The following is a 24,125-nucleotide window of genomic DNA, read 5'->3' on the forward strand; positions in this document are numbered from 1 at the left end:
TCACAAGGCTTTGGTCAGCCCGAGGGTATAGTAGAAGACACTTGCCCAAGGTGCCACGCAGTGGGACTGAACCCGGAACCATGTGGTTGGTAGACAAGCTACTTACCACACAGCCACTCATATATAAACATATATATTTACATATATATATATATATATATATATATATATATATATATATGTGCAGGAATGGGTGTGTGCTAAGTAGCTTGCTTACCAACCACATGGTCCCAGGTTCATTCCCACTTCGTGTCACCTTGGGCAAATGTCTTCTACTATTATAGCCTAGGGCCGAGCAAAGCCTTGTGAGTGGATTTGGTAGACGGAAACTGAAAGAAGGCTATTTTATATATATATATAAATATATATATATATATACATATATATATGTATATATATATGTGTGTATGTGTGTGTTAGTGTGTCTGTGTTTGTCGCCCCCAACATCGCTTGACAACCGATGCTGGTGTGTTTACGACCCCGTAACTTAGCGGTTCAGTGAAAGAGACTTATAGAAAAAGTACTAGGCTTCCAAAGAATAAGAAGTCCTGGGGTCAATTTGCTCGACAAAAGGCAGTGCTCCAGCATGGCCATAATCAAATGACTGAAACAAGTAAAAGAGAAAATAGAAGAGAAAGATATGTATATATATATATATGTATATATATGTGTGTGTGTGTGTGTATATATATATATATATACACATATTATTTATACGTGTACATAATATATATATATACATATTATTCCCAAATCTCTTGGTAGCGTGCTGTGATAATATTTATTTGTTAAAACAGCAGGCCAATGAAATGAGAAAACAAAGGATGGAGAAAATCTTATTTCAATGAAAATAAATTCTTTTTTCCTCACCTTTTGTTAAAATTCCTGTACATAACAATACACAGACAATTCTTGTTTTTCACATATTAAACTCAGTGCGGTATATTTAATCAGGTTTACGACATTCTTGGTGTTGTTTCAACTATTACCATGTTTCTCAGAACAGCCAAAACCTTTTGGGAGTATATCGGCTTGGTTCTGCTGTAAATCAAAGTGCCAAGGTTTCTTTGAGTCTATGAAAGACTCGTTGTAGGAACTAGTGTTTAAGTGTGGTTCCATGGTGATTAGAAGATGGGAAAGAAGTCTTCTCTTTGATAGAATATCTGTTGGCTTCCAGCAGGAAAACTTTTCCAGAATACTATTTATTCTTAAGAACAGCTGTGTTCCATTTCTTTTATCTGTGTGTCTTTCTATATCTTCCATATTTCATATTTTATACATTGAAAAAATAAAAAATAACACAATACATCTTACATCCCTACCATATTGATGTGAATCATAATCATCATCATCATCATCATGGTGGTGAGTTGAAAAAATGTTTAGCAGGCCGGCCAAAATGCTTAGCAGCATTTCGGTCATCTTTATATTCTGAGTTCAAATTCCCCTGAGGTTCACTTTGCCTTTCATCCTTTCAGTGTCGATGAAATAAGTACCTTCTGATCACTGGTGTTCATATAATTGATGTGCACCCTCCCCCAAACCTGACCTTGTACCAAAATTTGAAACCATTATTGTTCTTATGGTGGTTAGGTAACCGAATTGTTAGCATGCTAGATAAAATGTTCAGCAGTATTTCATCTGGGATTGATATAACTGACTAACCCACTCCGCATAAATTTCAGGCCTTGTGCCTATCATAGAAAGGATTAATATTATTATTATTATTATGGTGATGAGTTGATCGAATCATTAGCACACCAGGTAAAATGCTGAGCAGCATTTAATCCCTCTTGATGTTCTGAATTAAAATTTTGTTGGAGTCAATTTTACCTTTCATCTTTTTGTTGAACTAAGCACCAGTTAAGAGCTGGGATCAGTGTATCGACTTGCTCCCCCCCCCCCCCCCCCCCTAAAATTTCAGGCCTTATTACTTCAGTAGAAACGCTAGCAAAATCATTAGTACATTGGACAAAACACTGTTGCATTTCTTCCAACTCTTTATATTCTGAGGTTAAATCCTACCATTCATGTTTTGGGGGGGCCAATAAAATAAAATACCTCTCAAGTACTGGGGGTTGATGTAATCAACTTAGCCTCTCTCCTCAAATTGCTGGTCTTGTGCTAAAATTAGAAAGAATTATTATCATGATTATTATAAAGGCAATAATGACTCAATCATTAGAATGTTGGAAAAAATGCCTTGCAGTATTTGTTCTGGTTGTTTATGTCCTATATCATCATCATCATCATAATCATCATCATCGTTTAACGTCCGCTTTCCGCGCTAGCACGGGTTGGACGGTTCGACCGGGTCTGGGAAGCCAGGGGCCGCTCCAGGCTCCAGTCTGAATCTGGCAGAGTTTCTACGGCTGGATGCCCTTCCTAACGCCAACCACTCCGTGAGTGGATTGGGTGCTTTTTACGTGCCACCTGCACAGGGGCCGGAGGGTCTGGCATCGTCACGATCGGTTCGAGCATTTTAACGTGTCAGCGGCACGGGGGCAACGAGGTCCGGGGTACTTTGGGGATCGGGGTACTTTGGGGATCCAGGGTACTTTGGGGATCCGGGGTACTTAGAATGGGTAGGGGGTATGTGGAATTGCTGCAGAAAGCAGCCCGGTCTTTGTAGTCACAGCATATCTCCAGAGATCTCGGTCCTTCGCCATTGCCTCAGTGAGGCCCAATGTTCTGAGGTCATGCTTGACCACCTCATCCCATGTCTTCCTGGGTCTACCTCTCCCCCTGATACCTTCAACTGTTTGGGAGTGGCACTTCTTCACACATCTCTCTTCATCCATCCGCAGCACATGACCATACCATCGCAAGCGTCGCTCTTGCACACCACATCTGATGCTTCTTATATCCAGCATTTCTCTCAGATACTTACACTCTGTTTTGCGTGCACACTGACACTACACATCCAGCGGATCATGCTAGCTTCATTTCTTTCAAGTCTACGCATGTCTTCTGCAGTCACAGCCCATGTTTCATTACCGTGAAGCATGGCAGTTCGCACACATGCATCATACAATCTACCTTTTGCTCTGAGGGAGAGACCTTTTGTTGCCAGTAGGGGTAGGAGCTTTCTGAACTTTGCCCAGGCTATTCGTATTCTAGTGGTGATACTCTCTGTGCATCCACCTCCGCTACTAACTTGGTCACCCAGGTAGCGGAAACTATCAACTACTTCTAGTTTCTCTCCCTGGAGTGTGATGGAATCTGTTTTCTGAGTGTCTGTTGTGTCTATTGTCCCTGTGCATCTGCCGCACATGAAAGCTATCTTATCTGTTAATTTCCCTTTAATGTTGCTGCCACCTTTTATGTGTCCATAACTTACATTGGTGCATCTTATGGAGTTTCTACCTGTACCTTTCCTACAGGTTGAGCAGGGCCACCTACCCGAGGGGATGTGTGCTGAGTACCTCTTGTTGCTTACTAATACTTTGGTCTTTGCTACATTTATTCTAAGGCCCTTTGATTCCAACCCTTGCTTCCACACCCGAAATTTCTCTTCTAGTTCCGGTAGTGATTCTGCTATGAGAGCTAGGTCATCGGCATAGAGGAGCTCCCAGGGGCATCCCGTTTTGAATTCCTCTGTTATTGCCTGAAGGACTATGATGAATAAAAGGGGACTGAGGGCTGAGCCCTGGTGCACACCTACTTCTACCCGGAATTCTTCACTATATTCGTTGCCAATCCTAACCTTGCTGACAGCCTCTCTGTATAGAGCCTGTACAGCCCTTATTAGCCATTCTTCAATCTCCAGTTTCCGCATCGACCACCAGATAAGGGAACGGGGAACCCTGTCAAAGGCTTTCTCCAAGTCTACAAAAGCTATGTAGAGGGGTTTATCTTTAGCTAGGTACTTCTCCTGCAGTTGTCGGACCAGGAATATAGCATCAGTGGTGCTTCTACCTGGTACAAAACCGAACTGCATTTCATCTAAACAAATTCTCTCCCTAATGAGATTGGTTATGACCTTCTCTGAGACCTTCATCACCTGGTCCAACAGTTTGATGCCTCTGTAGTTATTTCTATCTAGAGCATCACCCTTACCCTTGTAGCAGTTGACTATGGTGCTGCTGCACCAGTCATTGGGTATGACTCCATTGTGAACTACCTGGTCTACAATGCGGGTGACTATGGCATAGCCCACATAGCCAGCTGTTTTAAGCATCTCAGCAGTGATTCCTGATAGGCCAGGGGCTTTGCCTGGTTTCATATCCTTAATTGCCTTATCTACAAGGGAGCTGTCTATTCGGGTAGCTGGTCCCTCTACTGGGTCAACATTTGGCAGGCTCTCCTCCTCCCATTCATTCTCCTCATTCAGCAGTCTTTCATAATGGCTTCTCCAAGCCTCTTTCTTTTCACTAGTAGTAAAAGCAAGTGCCCCATCATCCATGCGGACACATTTCTCTCCTATAACATCGCTATTTTCTCTGACACACTGTCTGGCAATCCGAAATACTTCAGCTCTTTGATCCTCGCGACGCTGGACATTGGCAAACTTCTTCTTTTCTGCTACATCTTTGGCAATGTAGACCTGCCGCCCAGCCTCCCTTTTGGCTATCTGGTACAGTTCCCTGCTGCCCCCATCCTTCCAGGCTTTCCAGGCCCGTCTCTTTTCACAGATGGCTTTATCTACTGCACTATTCCACCACCACGTAATTCTAGGTCTGGAAGGGACTTTGCACCATCCACAGACTTGGTCTGTGGCACTCAACAAGCTGTCCCGTAGGAATTCCCAGCTACCTTCTATGTCTGACGTCTGAAGCTCCTCCTCCCTCTCATCAAATTTCTTGATGAGTATTACATTAATAATACCTGTCCCCTTAAATGTGAAACCTCCAAAATCATTGCTGAAGAGTAGATGACAGAAGCAGTAGACTGCTTGATATGATATCTTAGGTTAATTAAGTAATTGGCAACATCCCTTTATTTTATAAAGTTTGCTTTTCATTATTGATGAAGTAAATTGTAGTCCTCACCTGAGGTTGAATTGTGGGGTTGTGGCTACATTATAGATCATTAGTATGATGTACAGGCCTGTCATAATAAATGGTTTGATGTCAGAATGTTTCAAGTATTTTTCTGATTGTACCCCAGTGTATAATGTATATAGGCTCATATGTTTTATAAACATTTTGTGGAATGTACCCCAATGTATAATGTGAATATGGTGTGTACATTTTATAGGTACATCGTTGAGTATACCTCAATAGATATAATGTTTTATATATACTTTATAGAATGATCTTTCAAAATTTTGATATTTGACCATTCCTGAAATACTTGCTTTTTCTTTTCACAGCTGGATCACATCCTTATCAATGTCCTCATAACTAAGTAGTAGGTGTGTAACTTGTTTGTCAACCAAGTAGCCTGTGGCATTTCCAAGAAACATTACAGAAACTCCAGAAAGCTGAATTCCTGGCTATGAAGTAAGTTATTTGCTGTATTGTTTTTAATCCTTATTCAAAGAGGGAAGGCTGCTTCTATGACCCTTTATTTTTTCAGGGTCTCTGAGACTTGGCCTGCTAAATAGACCCAAGGATGTTGTAGTGCTGCTGTGTCAGGAGTATCCCCATTGTTACCATATTCCTCTTAACATATGCTGCCTTTGTTTCAATTAATTTTTAGAATAATGAAGAAGGTAGTAAAATATTCTCATTATTAAGCTGGGGACTGAAACAAATTAACATGAAATTTTGATGGAAGTTCATTATTTAGACCACTTTAAAACAGTAAGTTTATTATTTACAATTGACAGATATTTGTCCTCATCTTGTTTGTTGTTAACACGTTTCATCTGATATACCCTCCAGCCTTCATCAGGTGTCTTGAGGAAATTTCGAACCTGGGTTCTCATTCCTAAGGTATTTTTCGATGTTGTTGTTGTTGCTGCTGTTGTTGTTGTTGTTGTCATTCAGGTCACTACCTGGAATCGAACTCGGTATCTTGGTGTTAGTAGCCCACCCTCTTAACCCCAAGATTTGGAGTTCGATTCCAGACAGTGACCTGAATAATAATAATAACAATAATAATAATAATAATAACAACATAGAAAAATACCTTAGGAATGAGAACTCAGGTTCAAAATTTCCCCAAAATACCTGATGAAGGCTGGAGGGTATATCAGCCAAAATGTTGTGTTAACAACAAACAAGACGAGGACAAATATCTGTCAAATGTAAATAATGTAAATGATGTACATAATTCCTCATCTCTTAAATATAGAACAGTAAGTTTATGTTATAGAACTTAGGGTGGTCTCAGGCAGGTTGGTATTCAAAGGGTTAAGTCCCTACTAATCAAAAGTGTAGAAGAAATATCAGAAGCTGTCTCATCTGATGTTCTTATAGTTCTTTCAGTTCATTACTCTGGACAGGTACCTTATTTTATCAACAACAAAAGAATGAAAAGCTAAGTTGATGCTGGTAGGATTTGAACTTTGATTGCAAAAAGCCAGAACAAATGCCACAAGGTTCACCTCATATAAAATTGTCTCATATTTGTTATTGCTCTTATTGTTGTTTAAGTCCATTTCAACCATGCTGTAGCAGGCCTAACTCAAATATATTCCAGCTGGTACTATCTCTTCTTTTATTCAGAAATAGCATAAAATCACATCATCTAATGTATCATTCCATATTTTTAAGACAGTAATGTGTCACTTGAAAAATATTTAGTTTTTATTTTCAGGTGAGTGAGTAACAACATAGATGCTCATTCATTGATTCAGACCTCCAATATATAAACAAAATATTTAATGTGTACAAAATATTTTTAACGTCATTATATCTTTAGAGAAATACTTACTGAACTGAGAATTTTAAATAACACTTCAAATATAATTATATATATTATTCTTGATTGGTGGGTCTGGGGGTAAAGTGGAAGATACTTCCATAGCACCTTTAACAACTGTCTTCTACTAGAGCTTTGTGAGTAGTTTGGTACACAGAAACTGAAAAACACTATTGTGTATGTTTACATATATGCATAGATACATACACACTCACACACACACACACACACACACACACACATGTGTGTATTAGTGTCCTTTTGTTTTGCAATACTTGTAAGTGAAAGTTACCATCATCCAAATGGTATAATCCATTTCCAGTATTCTGCAAAACCTGTCTAGCCTTTCTTAGAAGCAAGCGAAGATTGGTCATAACAAGGGCAACTGACCCAAAATATCTGCCTCAATAAATTCCGACCAGCCCATGCAAGCATAGAAAAGTGGACATTAAAACAATGATGGTGATATTGTGTGTTTATAAACTACATATTTAGAGATGATAAATAATATTAATATTTCTATTTACAACTAAGGCAGTGAGCTGGCTGAATCATTAGCATGCTGGGCAAAATGTTTTGCAGTATTTTGTCCGTCTGAGTACAAATTCAGCTGAGGTTGACTGCCTTGCATCCTTTCATGGTCGATAAAATAAGTACCAGTTGAGCACTGGAGTTGATGTTATTGACTTATGCCTTCCTCAAACCTGCAGGTCATGTGCCAAAATTGGAAACCAATATTTCTATTTACATTAAGGTAGTGAGCTGGCAGAATCATTAGCATGCTGGGCAAAATGCTTAGTGATATTTTGTCTGTCTTAATGTTAAAATTCTGCTGAGGTTGACCTTGCCTTTCATCCTTTCAGGGTCAATAAGATAAGTACCAGTTGAGTACTTGGGTCGATTTAATCAACTTACCCTCTTTCTTCAAAATTGCTAACCTTGTGCCAAAATTTGAGATTAACATTTCTATTTCACTTTGCCTTTCATCCTTTTGTGGTTAATAAAATAAGTACCAGTGGAGCACTGGGATCAACTTAAACGGCTCTGTCCCTGCTCCAAAATTGGAATCAATGATTCTTTTTACATTGCAGTCCTGTTAGTTTGATCTCTCATCATCATCAGGTATCTTATTCTTGTATGTGTTCACAATACCATTATAGATTACAACTAGTAATATTTAGAGCATGTTTCTACCTATATTTTACTTCAGTTGATTTGATCTTCTATTGTCGTTAGATGAATTAATCCTTGATGTGTACACAGCACCATTCTGAATTAGATCTTGACATACCTAGCTTGTATACTTCTATCTACACTGTTTCACTCAGTGTAATATCTCATCAATATCAGATGTCTTACTCCTGAATATGTACAGTCTCAGACTGGATTAGAACTAGTCATCTTTAGTACTAGGCTGGATTACAACCTAAGCTGACGGTAATATTCTGAAAAATTATAATCCTATTAGCAATAACTCATTTCAGATATTTCAAAAATATTTATTTTTGACATTAATTAGACATTTAATTAACATTTGACATGATTACCAGTATACGCATTTACATCTAGGTATACATACATGCACAGACATATACGCATTTTAATGTAGACACACACAAACGCTTATATATAAGTTCACATATACAGGTTGACCTATACACATGAGCACATACATACATCTGTACACACGCATACACACAAGTACATTGGCAAACACACCAGACACAGACACAGTAGAATCTGTACAATGCTGTTTTGCCTTACTCTGCTCATGCACGCACACACACACACATGCATGCACACACACACACACACACACACACACACACACATACATACTCACACACACTATCAGAACCTCAGTAGCACTATACTCTACGCAATATCTATTCTACCTCATTAATATTTTTCTCCTATGTAAATATTTTACATGATTTGTTGTCATAAATTAAAGAGGTTTGACTTTCTCTTAAATACTTCTCATTATTTGTCGATCATGTATAAGGCACTAACATCTCCACCCCATCCATTTCCCTTCTGTTACAGAATATCAATATTGTTTATATGAATGACTCTGCTTCACTTCACTTGCCAGCATCCTATCAGCTCTGCTTGCTGCACCACCTGCATTTCCACCTGTTGCATATATGAATGCACCAGTTGTTGTGCATTAATTATTATTTTAGATCAATATAATTGCCAAATTGGAAATATAATTTGCAACACACTAATATGTAGCACAGTTTGCAAGACATATTTACAGTTTTGTTTTTAGTTCTGAGTAGTTGTCAATGTTACTTTAACTCTATGCATATTTACACATATTACCACATATTATCACACATTATCATGTCTTATCATGCAAGTGTGGCTGTGTGGTTAGGAAGTTTGCTTCCCAATCATGTGGTTTAAGGTTCAGTCTCACTGTGCAGCACCTTAGGCAAGTGTCTTTTATTATAGCTTTGGGTTAACCAAGGCCTTGTGAGTGGATTTGGTAAATAGAAACAGAAAGAAAGGCGGTGAGCTGGCAGAAACGTTAGCACATCGGGTGAAATGCTTAGCGGTAATTTGTTTGCCATTATGTTCTAAGTTCAAATTCCGCTGACCAGCAAGGGGAAGCTGCTGACCTCCCCTGTTCGAAGGTTATAATGAACACAGGTTTGTGTGTCATATAGCTAGCTAGAAGTGATGGCCTCTTAGAGCTAATGAATGTCAGCTTTTGTCCTATATTTATGGACTGCCATATTAGCTTGGCAATAACTATTAATATCCAGTACCGCTGCCGTAATCTCCTTTAGAGAGACTTAGAAATAATAATATTTCTATTGGTGATATTATGCATTATCATATATTTACGATGCACTTACATGCATTATTACACATGAATAAACATTAATACATTATCACACATTATCACATATCACACATAATTACACTTTTATCACAGTGTTACATTGGATCTTTTCACTTTGACCGGCAGATTTTAAAAATAATTTCTTTGTAACTAAACACTTTTAAACTTCGTATACTGGTAGAATGTGTTTATATAACATCTTTTTCTCTTGGCTTTCTCGAGAAAATTCTGTAGTTTGTAAGCTATTTGTTGTTTAATTTCTTGCATTTCAGCAATTTCAACCAATCAGTGACGTCTATTGAGGTGAATTCAGTTTCTGCCGTAGTGTGTCAACAACAATTATTTGCGGTATCATATGAAAATGTCACTGTTATTTATGAGAAAAAAAGATACCCTGTGGCCATAAACTGAGGGGTCACTCGTAAACAGTGCTGGATAACAAAACCGTTCCCTCTTAAGTGTCCACCCATAATTATGACCCTAGTATCGATCTATTGCATTTCAATCTGTGTTAGGTTTAGAGTTAGGGTTAAAGTTAGGGTTAGGGTTAAGGTTAGGGTTAGGGGTGAGGGGAAGGGTACCATTTTTTCTTCAGAAATGTAAATAAACCCAATCTGTTTCTTAAACGAATATATGATATGTAATGTGTGTATCTGTGCAACAGAGAGGGAAATTGAAACTGCTTATGTTGTGAACTTAGAATATGTGTTTATAAATAAAAATTTAATAACGATAATCTTTTATTCATACGAACATAACTGATATGAAATATGTCATAAATAACAGTGACATTTTCATATGACACTGCAAATAATTGTTGTTGAAACACTACGGCAGAAATTGGATTCACCTCAATAGAGAGTTGTGTGTGTGTGTATATTGAAAGATAGACAGAAGATGAGGAGGAGACAAAGAGGGACACCTTCATATGTCCTTTGGTGAGAAATAATAGGGAGATTTTAAGTTGTCAGGTGGTGGTTTGGAATTAAGAAATCTAGTGAATAATTTAGAAAAAGAAAAGAAATAAGAATTAATTTACTCCATATATTAGTTTAGTAAAGTTTTTGTTTAATGTCTCATTATCAGAAACAGATGACCATCACTATTAACCTTTCTCACACCTTATAATTAGGTTGTTGTTTGCAAAAGTTTGGTGAACTGAGGTTATGTAGAATAAAATACTCTGCTCAGATACACAAAAGAATATCTGTGATGGGTTTGAACTTAAAAACTTCATGTACTGCAGTTTTGTGTCCACTCTGACAACATTCTCCTTAACTCAGGATGCACAACCTGCCAGACAGCAGTCAAATGTTTCTCATATTCTGTTGTCTTAAATAAGAAGGACAGTTTGATCAATGTAGTCCCTGATATAGAAAAATATGGCATGGACATGGCTGGGATGCCTTTTATCATAGGCTTACTCAGTTAGGGTTGATCTTGCAACCAAGTGCAGGGAACCAGCCAGGTGCATGCAACTAGCCAAGGCAGTTTATTCCTCTCATTTTCAATGCCTTCATTTTGCCTTCTGGCATCAGCAGGAAATCAAAGCTGTTTTTTATCCCTAATCATTTAAAGAAGTTTCCTGGTGCTATTACCCCATCTTGTGCTCCATTAATATATTTATTGGAATATCTTCCTCTAGATCAAACATTAATTTAGTAGTTTGTAGTTATTATATTAGATCACTGTGAAGTTGGGTGGGGGCAGGTCCCAATTCCAGTATGTTAGATACCTTCAGGTTGAATTCATCTTTCTTTTTTCTTTTCTCCTCTTTTTTTCTGTTTCATTTGCTCTCAGCCCTCATAAGTAGAAGGGTTGTACTAATGTGAAAGAGAGATTCAACCCTGTCAGTTTCTGGGACAGAGACTGCAATGATCTTCCTCATCTTTTCTAGAGCTTGGACAAGTGATGCTATGGGAACTTTAGCCCCAAAAGACATGCTGTTGTTATTCTGCTGTTGTCTCTTTGTTTCTAATTCTTTGAATCAGAAAACACTCTTGTAGCTCTTGCAAACACAACTGTTACAACTGGATGTTCTGCCCTTCTCCACCCCTCTCATAGTTTTTCTTAGTGCTCCCATGATGGTTAAAATTTGTATACCCATAGTAACCTCCATCTGATAATGTTATTTTTGGTACTTACCTCCTGCATGTACTTCATTATAAAAGTGATAACTAGTGATAACAAAGATGAGTGCCATTACCAATACCTTTTACCATAACCTTGTATTATGCTGTTTCATGTATTGTGGCATGAGTTTCTTGGTGGGTGACACTCTAGGTCATCTTGTTTTTAATATTCCACATAGGGTTCCATTGTCTCTTCCTTGACTAACAAGGAAGAAATATTATTCCACAAGTTGGCTTGTATTGCCTGCTATTACTCTTCCAATGGCTTGAATAAAGTCACAGTCTCTTCAAATATGAGAGAGTTACATAAAATACATCCAGCTGTCTCAAAATACCACAACAATAATTATGATAATAGTAGTAGTCTTTTCTGTTTACACCACAAGAGGTGATGTATACTACATGTATTATAACCTGGGGGTGGGAGGTTTACAAAAACATGTGCCAATGGACAAGACAAAGTTATATAAAAACTAGGGCAAGGGTATTATACAATCAATATATTAGAAGTTGATTTGATAAATAAAACATGGAATAAAAGATACATTCACAAAAAACACATAACTGAAGCAAAATTATAATTTTACCTTTTGTTTTTTTTTTTATTTTTTGTTTCTGTTAGTAATTCTATCAGTTATTCAGTTTGTGAAGAATTATGAACTTTGATTCAACACGAGGGGGGAGGGGGGGCTTCTTGGGACTTCTTCGCATTGATTTTTGATTCCATTCTCTTGAGATATATTGTCTTTTGGGGGTAGGGGTGTTTTATTTTCCTTGTCCTTCCCATTTACCAGTCTGCCAGCCTTGTTCGCTTTCTATTTACTCTTCTTTATCACAAGACAATGAGTTGATAGGGCTTATTATAGTTGATATTGGGTCCTCAGTGTTCTGCTCATCTCTTGGAACTAAAGATGTGGCAATCTCCTTTGATGCTTCCAGAACTGTACCAGTTGTTCTCCTTGGTACAGCAACCTCCTTAACCTGCTCTTTTTTTTTTTAAACTTTTCCTGCTTTTAAATGATCTTTACTTCTGCGTGTGTAGCAGCTGGGTTATCTACCCACTGAATGACCAGCAATAAAGCTTTTTTTACAGCTACTACTACTAGGTACAACTCTGGAATTGTTTAGTAATTTGTGGGGTCATTAGCTCTTCTATATAAGCATCATATCACCAAAATTCCTGTCAGTACTGATCATCCACCTATATATGTTCTATGAAGGTGACAGTAAGTCAGTGGTCAATAACTTTGCAAATATCCTTTACTATTAATTATGTGTTATAGTCCCTTGGAAAATGATTTTCTGGATAGATGTATAATGCACAAGCTTCATCTGTTTGGTGTCTGTCTTGAATATTACACATATGATCTCATTGTTTCTTGTTTGATAATGATAGATATCAAAACCCCAACCCATCACCTAAGCTTGCCTGCAATTGCTCTTTCTAGGGCATATGAAAAGATCCTGTGTTTTGCAAAATGCACATATATAATTAATGCACTTCCTCTTGTTATATATCTCTGTGCTGCTAACTTTTTCTCATGCAGATAATTGATATTTAGGGCTATCTGTTTAAAGTAGCTTCAATGAAGCTGGAAATGCATGCCTTGTTTTCTCATTGCTACCTTTTCAATCATTTTGTTGCCTTTTCTATTCAGTCATTTTGTTGCTTTGTATATGTGTGTGTATGTTTGTTGTGTACATGTATGTGCATGTGTGTGTGTTTCAGTGTGTCTTGTTACGTCAGTTTATTTTGTGCTTTCAGCTTTTAAAATCTGTCTGACTTGGTAATCTTTTTGTTTGTTTTATCATCATTTTCCGTTTTCTTTTAAAATTTGTATTCTTTAGTTTAAAGATTAACTAGCTGTTTTCTTTCAAAGGAACATGTTGAGTGCTACTCCCTTTCTTGCTATTATCTCTTATTGCTCTTCTGGTAGAGGAAGTCATATTGAAAATCATCGTAAACATGATAAACTTCCAAAAAAAAAGAAAAATAATGTTTAAAGCCGACCTTCTGTCCCCACCAGCTACTGAGGTAAACTTGTTAATGTTACCAAGATCCAAATAGGAATAATTTTCATCTAGAAAAACCTGTTAATAATAAAATTTTCATAGTTTTATTAAACCAATGTTCATAAAAAAAAATGGTTTCAAATTTTGGCACAAGGCTAGCAATTTTAAGGAAAGGGTTAAGTTGATTACATTGACTTTAGTACTTGACTGGTATGTATTTTATTATCCTTGAAAGATGACTGGCAAAGTTGACCTCTGTGTTATCTGAACTCAGTAGTTAAAGAGTAGATAGAAATGTCATTAAGCATTTTCCCTGACATGCTAACAATTCTACCAGCTTGCTGCCTTTAATAAGTCTTTAGATGATAGACATGGAACCTGATATTTGTGGGTAGAGGGATTGTCAATTACATTATCCCCAGTGCTCAACTGTTACTTATTTTATTGACTTTGAAAGGTTGAAAGGCAAAGTCAACCTTGAACTCAGAACATAAAGCCAGAAGAAATGCCACTAAGCATTTTTCCCAGCATGCTAACAATTCTGCCAGCTTTCCACCTTGTATATAATAATAATGATGATGATGATGATTTCAAATTTTGGTACAAGTTCACGGGAGGGAGTAAGTCGATTACATCAACCTCTGTGCTTAACTGGTACTTTATCATTTATCATCCCTGAAAGGATGAAAGCTAAGCAAACCTAGGTGGAATTTGAACTCAGAGTGTGAAGACGGATGAAATGCTGCAAAGCATTTTGCCTGACATGCTAACAATTCTGCTGTCTCATCACCTAATAATAATGATGATAATTATAATAATTATAAATAAATTGTGATTTGCTCAAATAATATTTTTGTAGTTTGTAAATTCCTGAGATTATTGGAAAATTTCTTCTGAATCAGTTTAAAATAATTGTGTAAAACTCGGATCTGTAGAGGCAGAATTTATAATGCTACTGTCATATGTAGAGGTAAAATATATGATAGAAATATCATCTGTAGAGATAGTGTATATAGTACAGCTGTTATCTGTAAAGATGGAATGTATGATATTACGTCTGTGGAGATGGAACATGTAATGTGTCATCTATTGAGATGGAATATATGTAATATATGTTATCTTTAGAAATGGAATATATGGTATAGATATCATCTGTAGAGGTGGAAAATATAATGCAATTGTTGTCTTAGAGGTAGAGTGTACTAATGTTTAACTTTGCTATTTGTTTATTCACCTCACAACAACAAAAACAAAATCAATTTTGGCAGAGTTTGAATTTAGACTTTAACAGTTTGAAAATAACTTTAAATGTGTATTGTTTTCAACATCATTTTTATCATTTCTATTAACACTACCACTATGACCACCCCTGTCATTGCTTTTCATGGTAGTATAGTTGGTGGGATGTGTCTATGATAGCACCAATAACTGAAATATTGAACTATCTATTGTGGCATATAGCACTAGTAATACAGGTATTGAACTATCTATTGAAGAGTGTGTATAACACCAATAGTAGAGGTATGGGACTATCTATTGAAGAGTATTGGCACAATAGTTTAGGTACTGGACTACTTGTGGAATATGGTTGTTTCTTCTAGTTCATGAATGTTATTTCTTCCCACCTTGGCCCCACCTGTTTGATGAAGTTGAATGGAATATAAGACAAAAATCAGATATGACAGAAATTAAAATTATAATGTTGATCATTCTCTCTACTGTATTAATTAATATAATAATTACTGTGATTATTGCCCCTTTCATCTCCTCTCCACCTTCCCACCAAACATTTAGGTCGATAAACAATAAAAGTCATCTCTAGCAGAATTTGAGCTTGGAATGTTCTCTTCCAAAACTAAATGCTGTCTATTCTATGCTTTAATTTGGCCAGCTGCCATTTCCACTGCTTCACTGCTCCTCATCAGCTTTAAATATTGGGAAGAAAATTAATTGATTAGAAAACATCAGTAAGCACTTTTATAATATCAATTAGTTAGTTGATATATTGAACCATAACTGTGTAAATGTCTGAGTCACAGCAACCATTATTTCACTTGTATACTGGAATTTTGCTTGTGTCCCTGCCATCAGCCTTTTCACTGGGTAATTTATATTCTTGTCAGATTAAAAAGCCACTGTTCCCAATACATGTTCCTGGAGGTCAAGATTTACTATTGCTTTCCTAACTTGCACAATAATTACACTATTTTAGCATAAAAACCTTTCAGCCATATAGATTTCTTCCTCTCATCCACTCTGTTATATATATATATATATATATATATATATATAATCAATCACACATATCCACTCATTCCTTTACTCTTTCTTTCTCAATTGTCTTTGCACGAAGGTTTGTTTTACAGTAGGGTTGGTGGTGAGTGGGGGAAGGTTTACAGATATTTGATGGTTAAATCAATTCTATGCCACCATCAGGAGTATATGCTTCCATTAGCTTTCTGGGTAATGTTTATACCAGTAGCAGGGACTTTTTACCAAATAGAATATCATTAGTTATTTATGTCGCTGTGAACAATAAATGGCAATGCTATCAAGAAAATACAGGCCAAGTTTATAAAGCTTCTGGAGACTTTCTAAGCTAAAAGCCAGTCAAAAATAAAGAACAACCTAGAAGCTGATCTTTAATCCAGGCTTGTATATACATGCAATACACTGAACTAGAGTATTGATCTTAGCAGTTATAATATTCCTGTACATGACTTTCTCCTAACACAGCTTTATACATTGATTCTCCTAACACAAGGCCATTTTCTGCGACATTTACTTGCAGTTTTTATTATGTTTTAGCTCTATTTATTTAATTTATCTATTTTATTTACCTGTTTTTATTTTTAAAAAAGTATAAAAGAACCCAACAAAACGTTGTAATCTTTGTTTTGTTGAATTGATGTTATCTGTGTATATAGGTGGCACTAATGTTGTTGTGTCTTGTTGCTAACGTCTCTAACATGTTCTGTTGACCAATGTTTATAGACAACTGTTCTAATCTATTGCCTTTAAGTCAATAAAGTAGAGTACATCTGCATACATATATACACACATACATACATACATACATACATACATATATATATTTGTGTGTAGGTGTGTGTTTACATACATGTGTTTACACACAAATGTGTGTGTGTAGACACACTCATAGACACACTTTATTATTATAGGTACATGATATCATTAATGGGTACAGGTTACTCATGTTGATTGGTTGGAAAGTATTTTAAGCAATAAGGAGACTACTTTCTAAATGTTAATTGATAAATGGATGTCTGTATATATTATATTGCTCTTGTTGTTTTTCCTGCAACAACTTGCTTAAGTTATGGGAGTTATTAAAACATATCACAGTTTGCACAGTGACACAACTCCACCTGGATAGGTTGTTAGTTGTCATCTAGTTTTCCCCATTTCTGCTTCAATAAAACTTGTGTAGCTGTATCTAAAGGCAGAATTCATTGATCTGTATGTAACTCTGATCAATTTGCCTTAATGTAATTGTTTAAATCCTTTCTATCATTGAACCAGCAGACCTATAGTTTGGAATATTTCAGATGTGGCCATCTAATCTCTTACCGAAAACTACATTATCTGATACAATGTTTCTGAAACTTTTTGTCCCATGCTCCTTTTTGATTTCTTCCTCATCACAAAAAAAAAAAAAAATATGTGCACCCCCCGACCATGAATGGACAAAGTTAATACATAGCATAAATATATATATATATATACACATGTATATAATGTGTGTGTGTATGTATATATATATTTATAAAAAGTAAAAAGTAAGAGTAAGTATGGTTAGACAGCTTTTTAATCACTACAAAAGTTTCGATACATACAGATCCTCATACATACAGGATTTAAAGTTAAGTTTAAATTATATTATGTAACGATTTACGTGTATAAGAAGATCTTTGTGTATCTCCTCAGGTGATATTCAGTTGCTGTCTCCGTAAGTAAATCTAGATTTCCATGCTACAACATCCATGGCTTCTTCTTTGAAAGTAACAAATGCTGATGGTTTCAATTTGCTTGGTTATCACGTGCGACGTGAGCTGCAATGTGCACATTGTCTGTTTATTTATTCAGTTTCAACATGTTATTCTACACATGCCAAACTGTACCATTATGCAAAATACATTCATCCATTAGCTCATACTTATACAATTACTTACTGATATACCATACATCACTGAGTGTTTCAATACATACACACATTCACACACATATGCTTACATGCAGATTTGTACACACATATATGCACATATATTAAAAATATATGTACGTATATTCAGATGCACACATGCATACATATACTCACCTACATATCAATAAACACATTCACATTTATACCTAGATGCTTATTCATTTATCTACACATTTTCATGTACATAGTTATATCGTTGAACGCTCCATCATAAATACACACTCCTATACATATGCGAAAGCAGTAAAAATGGGTTTAGCTAGATAGAATAATAATAATTATAATCTATACACTGTTCCATCTGGAAAATGCATATTTGGCACGGTGGTTACATCTTGGAATTTTCCCATCATATTTATTCACTAGATTTTCATTACTCAGTAGAATACTCAGTTCTTCCTCAAGGCAAAGGTCACATTTGCTGGATAGTGAAGTACATGGATGTGCATTTTATATTTTTGACCATTCTATTTGGTATTTAATTTTTGATTCTTTCAGTCTCCATATTTTATATATATATATATATAATATGTGTATATGTATATATATATGTGTGTGTTAGTGTGTGTGTATGTATATATGTGTGTACATGTATGTGTGTTTGTATATATATATGTGTGTGTTTGTGTGTGAGTGTGTGTTTAGAATATGAGGGGTTTAGGTAGGCTGTGTAAGTTCTATACTTGATCATCCATTAGGTTCCAAGCTCACAGCTGAGGCTGGAGCTAGGGATATGTAATAGGTATAGTTTAAAGGAAAGGAAAACAAAACCAAGGCAAGATGAGTATCTCAAGACATTTAGAATATTTAGTTAGAGTAAGGTGAAACAAAAATGGAGAAGTAGAAGTAATTAATGTCTTACAGTTGTTTTGGGGATATTGTAGGTGATGGTGCCAACATCTCCATACACTGGGTATTCCGTAATCAGAGACAAGGTGTGTATGCAGGAAAGTTCCAGATGGAAAATTCACAGTATATTAAAGAATAAGACAGTAGATAGAAGAATAAAGACAGAAGAATAAAGTTCACAGTTCATCTTGTTCCGGAGGGTATGGAGGCTAGTCCATACTTCTGTGAATGTATAGCCCCTTAAGTATAATCCCAGGTAAATCCAGGCAGTATTTTGAATGTTGCATTCTGATTGAAGGAAATAGATCAAGTGGTTAGCTGTGGGAGGGACAGATGTAATGATAGACAGATGGATCAGAGAGAAAGGCGGGGTTGTGAGTGAGTGAAGAGAAGAAAAAGAGAAGAAAAAGAAAGAGGACAAATAATGGAAATAAAAGAATAAGAGTGAAAGCAACTTAAAAATAAAGATAAAAAGGTAAAAGGCTAGTATTATTCTTCATCAGGGTAGGTTCAGGGTGAGAGGTTAAGGTTGTGGTAATGTGGAGAAGGAATGCATTTATGGCTATTAAAGGATAATTAATTAAATAGATGAATTTTAGGTTCAGTGTGGTCAGAAGGAATATTTAACCTTAGTTTAGAGAGTTAAAATGCTAGAAATAGATGACTAACTGAAGAAGGGAATATATTTAAAATTTAAAGTTAAAAATTAAAATTAACAATTAAAAAGTAACTATTGAAAATATTAATGCAGCTAGTGAACTTCAAAGATACTTATGTTGATGTAGTAAGTATTAATAGATGAAGGAAAAATGTACATATATTGTTATGGCTGTGAATGTAAATATTATGCATATTGCTTTTGCTTGTTGTTTGGACTTGTGGAAGAACCTAAAGATACAATAGAACTTATGATTGCATGAAAAGAATGCTTCATGCTGTCTATTAAGTAATTGTGGTGAATTGTGAATTAATATTTGAAGGGCTTCTTTAAGGCAGAGTTAACATGTAGATTGCTAGCTTTGATAGGGGACACCAAAATCTATTAAGGACCAGGTTAACCTATATGGCATTTTCTTACTTCTCAGATGGTGCATGTGGTTGGCTAGGGATGTGGATTTGTTATGCTCTTCATATCTAAATGAGTTCAGATATGCAGAATATCTCTGCTTGAAGTTAAATGTAGATCTGTTGTAGTGGCTTGTAGAATTGTGATGTGTGTTGCAGACAGTGCATTTATACACAATGCTAAATCTTCTGCAATGGGCTTGCAGCAGGCATTAATCATCAGATTGGTAGTTGTGGCTGGATCTAACTGTCCTACTTGGGTTAGCTGTGGATAGGAATCATGCTGTATTTTTTATGGACAAGTTAAAGTCTAGGGTAGTATTTGGGTGTTGGTTCATATTACCATTATTATCAGTATTATTATTGTTGCTCGAATTATTATTATCATTATTTTTATTCTTATTACTGCTAATATTACCATTGCCACTGTTATTATTATTATTATTCTTTTGTAACATGGTGTAGGTAAAAATGCACCGGAGCCTTTAGTCATCTGTCAAGCCACAACAGATAATACTTTCCTTAAGATGTGCGCTGTGCCCAAGTTGCAATGCTCCAATCACCACTTTTCCTTGCCCTTCATTTCATCTGCATTTACACCCATATCTTTTGTGGCATATTGCAGCAAGTTTTTATCATTATTTATCAAATACTGGACAAACATTCTCCTTTCAATCCTTATACAACAGTCTGTACTAATTAGTCCTCTGCCGCCATTCTTTCTTTCCATATACAGTCTGTTTACTTTTGCTTTAGAGTATAGCACCCCATATAGTGTCATCAACTTTCTTGTCCTTCTATCTGGAAAACCCTGGTCCTCAGCATTGTTTATCAGTTTGTATCTCATTTGAGTGTTATACTGGTGAGTGCACGGTGGGCAAGAACATCATAGTCAAGGTTCTTTTAGGTTTCTTGCAAGAGTTTTAGTGCATCTGTCTAAAGTGGGAGGGGTTGTACATCCAGTGGTGTGGCATGGCCCCCAAGATTGAGTTGAGCGATGTGTTTTTTAAGCCTAGTGTTTGTTATGAATTCAATTTTCTGGGAGAAACTGCTAGCCGCTAGCACCTGGTTATAGTATGCGATTTATATTATGTGTTTCTATGTGTATATTTAAGTACATATATATATATATATATATATACACACATATATATATATGTATATATATATGTATACATATATATACACATATACACACACACACACACCACACACACACACACACACATATATATATATATATATATATATATATATATATATATATAAAATCCGTTCTGTCTGTCTGTCTGTGTGATTATAACACGAGTATTGTTCATCCGAGCATGCTGACATTTTAAACATGGATACATGAGAGAGCTAGGTATTCCGTAATTTAAAATGAGTTTCAAAATTGTTAGTTTCAATGTGAGAATCACTATTTTTGTAATCTTTATGTCCTGTTTGTTCCGCCTTCAAAAGCAACCAGTTGCTTAGGCAGCCAGCTCATGTCATTTCGCTAGCAACAAGAAAAGTACAGGATGACAGTCAGCCAAAACCGTCGCTATGCTGTCTCTCTTCTTTCCTCTCTCTGTGGGGTTAATAATCTTAATCTTTAGTTACAGTTTCTCATTCAAACTACATAATAGACAGCATTGTCGGATTAAGACAGTAGGTATTTTGAGGGAGATTTGGCTACTATTTCTACCAGGTCTAGCTACCATGTACATGTCTGCCTCAGCTTTGATATTATATATTCCTTACGCTTTCCAAAACCAAGTTACAGATTTTGATGTATGGGGTATCAAAAGATTCAGTACTATTTTGGCTATAAATTAAACTTAATTTTCATTCACATATTTGCATTTCAAAAGTTTAACATAATCTTTTCCATAAATCAACTATCGTAAAAATTTTATATCATTACCTCACATTTTCTATGTGTGTACCTTAAAAGACATCAATCATCACAACACACACCTTCACTCACTCACTCACTCTATCTCTCTTTCTGACATTCTTTCTCTCTCACAAACACACGTGCAAGCACACTTGCATGCACACGCACACACGTCCATTTTATATAGACGTACATACATCTTTCTCTTTCTGTCTCTGTTCTTTTCGCTTATCTTCTTTCAATTTCTGCTCTCTTGATATAAAATTTTTATGGATACAACTGCTTATAAAATTAGGGATTAATGTATAATTTCTTTCTATGTTCATAATTTTTTGTTTACAATATTGGGAAAAATATGCCTTCAAAGAAAAGACATAATCTCTCCAGAAACAAGTATAAAACAAGGAGGATTGTAGAAAACCAAAGGCGAGAGTCTGAAGAGAGAAACTTGCTGAGATTTTCTCAACATCAGCAAATGCATGTTGCAGCACTTAATGCTGGATCTTTAAATCAATGTTTTAATGATTAGACAGAGGTCTAATAGAATAGCTCTCAGAAACAGACTATGTACAAATTTGTTCTTCACAACTCCTGAAGCTGTTTTCAGATATGATCCATCTCATTCTTATAAAAATAATAACTCTGTCCAAATTGGTGTGCTAAACACAAATTGTCTTTTCTGTAGAGCTTTAAAATTTTCAAATGAAACAAATGGTGTGTGCTTCTCAGGCGGTCAGGTAACATTGCCAGCACTACCAGCTCCTTCTCAACCTCTTATGGATCTTTAAGAAAGCATTTCCATCCAGTCAAAGGATTTTCTGAACAATATCAGAATAAATGTAAATAAAGATTCTATATGTGTTATAGAAACTGTTTCCAGGCTTTCTTTTGTTTCCAAACAAAAACAAAACAAAACAAACTTTTTGTTAATTAGCTATAGCTAATTAACCTGTTTAAAACAAAAATGTTGATATACTAAAGAAGGTGGAACCAAAGCATAAAGGTGTCCATTATTAAAAATTATTAAAAAAATTAATAAGAGAAGATAAAAAAATCCAATACATTCATAACTGAATCAATTTTTGTTCTCTACTGCAAAAATAATGAGTTGATAGATCAGGCTTATCATATTAGTATGGATAATAAGCTCTTTTATTGGAGATAAATCTGGCTAGTCATATTAGTATGAATTAAAGACTGATGACAGGTGTAGCTGTTCATATGACTGTGGATTAAAGACTTATGATAACTGATAGATCTGCTTATTTTTATTAATATGAATTGGAAACTATTTATAGATCTAGTTATTCATATTAATAGGAATGAAAGATTATTGATAATTGATACATCTGGCTAGTCATACTAACATGCATTAAAGACTAATGTTAGATCTAACTATTGATATGAATGTGGAATAAAGACTTATGATAGTTGATAGATCTAGAGTTATTTACATTATAGATTAAAGACTGTTGATAGATCTAGATATTCATATAAATATGGATTAAAGACTGTTGATATCGCTTGTTGTTCATATTAGTATGGATTAAAGACTGTTATCTTTATATTTTATTGCTTGCTTTTTCCATTTGTTAGACTGTGGCCATACTGGAGCACCATTTTGAAGAAATTTAGTTGAACGAATCAACCCCAGGACTTAAGTTTTTGTTTTCAAACCTAGTATTTATTCTATTAGTCTCTAGCTGAACTGCTAGGCTATAGTGACATAAACAAACTAATGCTAGTTGTCAAGCAGTGGTGGGAAACAGAAACATACACACATGCATGCACACACACACACACACGATGGTCTCTTTTCAATTTCCATCCGCCAAACCCACTCATGATATATTAGTCACTCCAAGGCTATAGTAGAGCTTCTTACCAAACAGTTGCACCTACCTTATATAATAATGGCTTTTTATTGAAAATAACCGGTCAACCAAAATATTGTAGAGGAGTAACAATATATACTGAGCCAATGAGGAAGCATGCTATTAAAAAGCTATTAAAAACATGCTATTAAAAAGCAAGTCATCTTTCCTCAAATGGCACTCCTTGTTAAGATAATTTGGTAGGGAAACATTGTTGGAATAATAAACTACAGGATAAATATGGCTGGAATATCATTGATTACAGGCTTGTTTGATAAGGACTGACCTACAGATTAACAACAATCTACTTCAGAATAACCAGCAAGTTGAGCAGCAAAGCTACAGATGCAATAGAAAAAGCTGATGTTATATAAGTGGAAGCAAATGTGGAGAATAGACTCTTGGGTGGTTCTGAAAGGATGGA

The 24,125-nt window shown here is 35.6% G+C and overlaps 1 protein-coding gene across 4 annotated transcripts in view; it reads left to right on the forward strand.

Annotated features, from left to right (window-relative positions):
* LOC115218122 overlaps positions 1-24,125 on the forward strand; it is a 225,562-nt gene that overhangs the window by 106,435 nt on the left and 95,002 nt on the right. For all 4 annotated transcript variants that reach the window (XM_029787918.2, XM_036508057.1, XM_036508056.1 and 1 more), the window contains exon 2: positions 5,315-5,444. The gene's annotated coding sequence lies outside the window, so the exon portion shown is untranslated. The remainder of the gene's footprint in view (positions 1-5,314; positions 5,445-24,125) is intronic.

This window comes from Octopus sinensis, linkage group LG12, assembly GCF_006345805.1.
Source record: "Octopus sinensis linkage group LG12, ASM634580v1, whole genome shotgun sequence".
In the NCBI taxonomy this organism is placed as follows: Eukaryota; Metazoa; Mollusca; class Cephalopoda; order Octopoda; family Octopodidae; genus Octopus; species Octopus sinensis.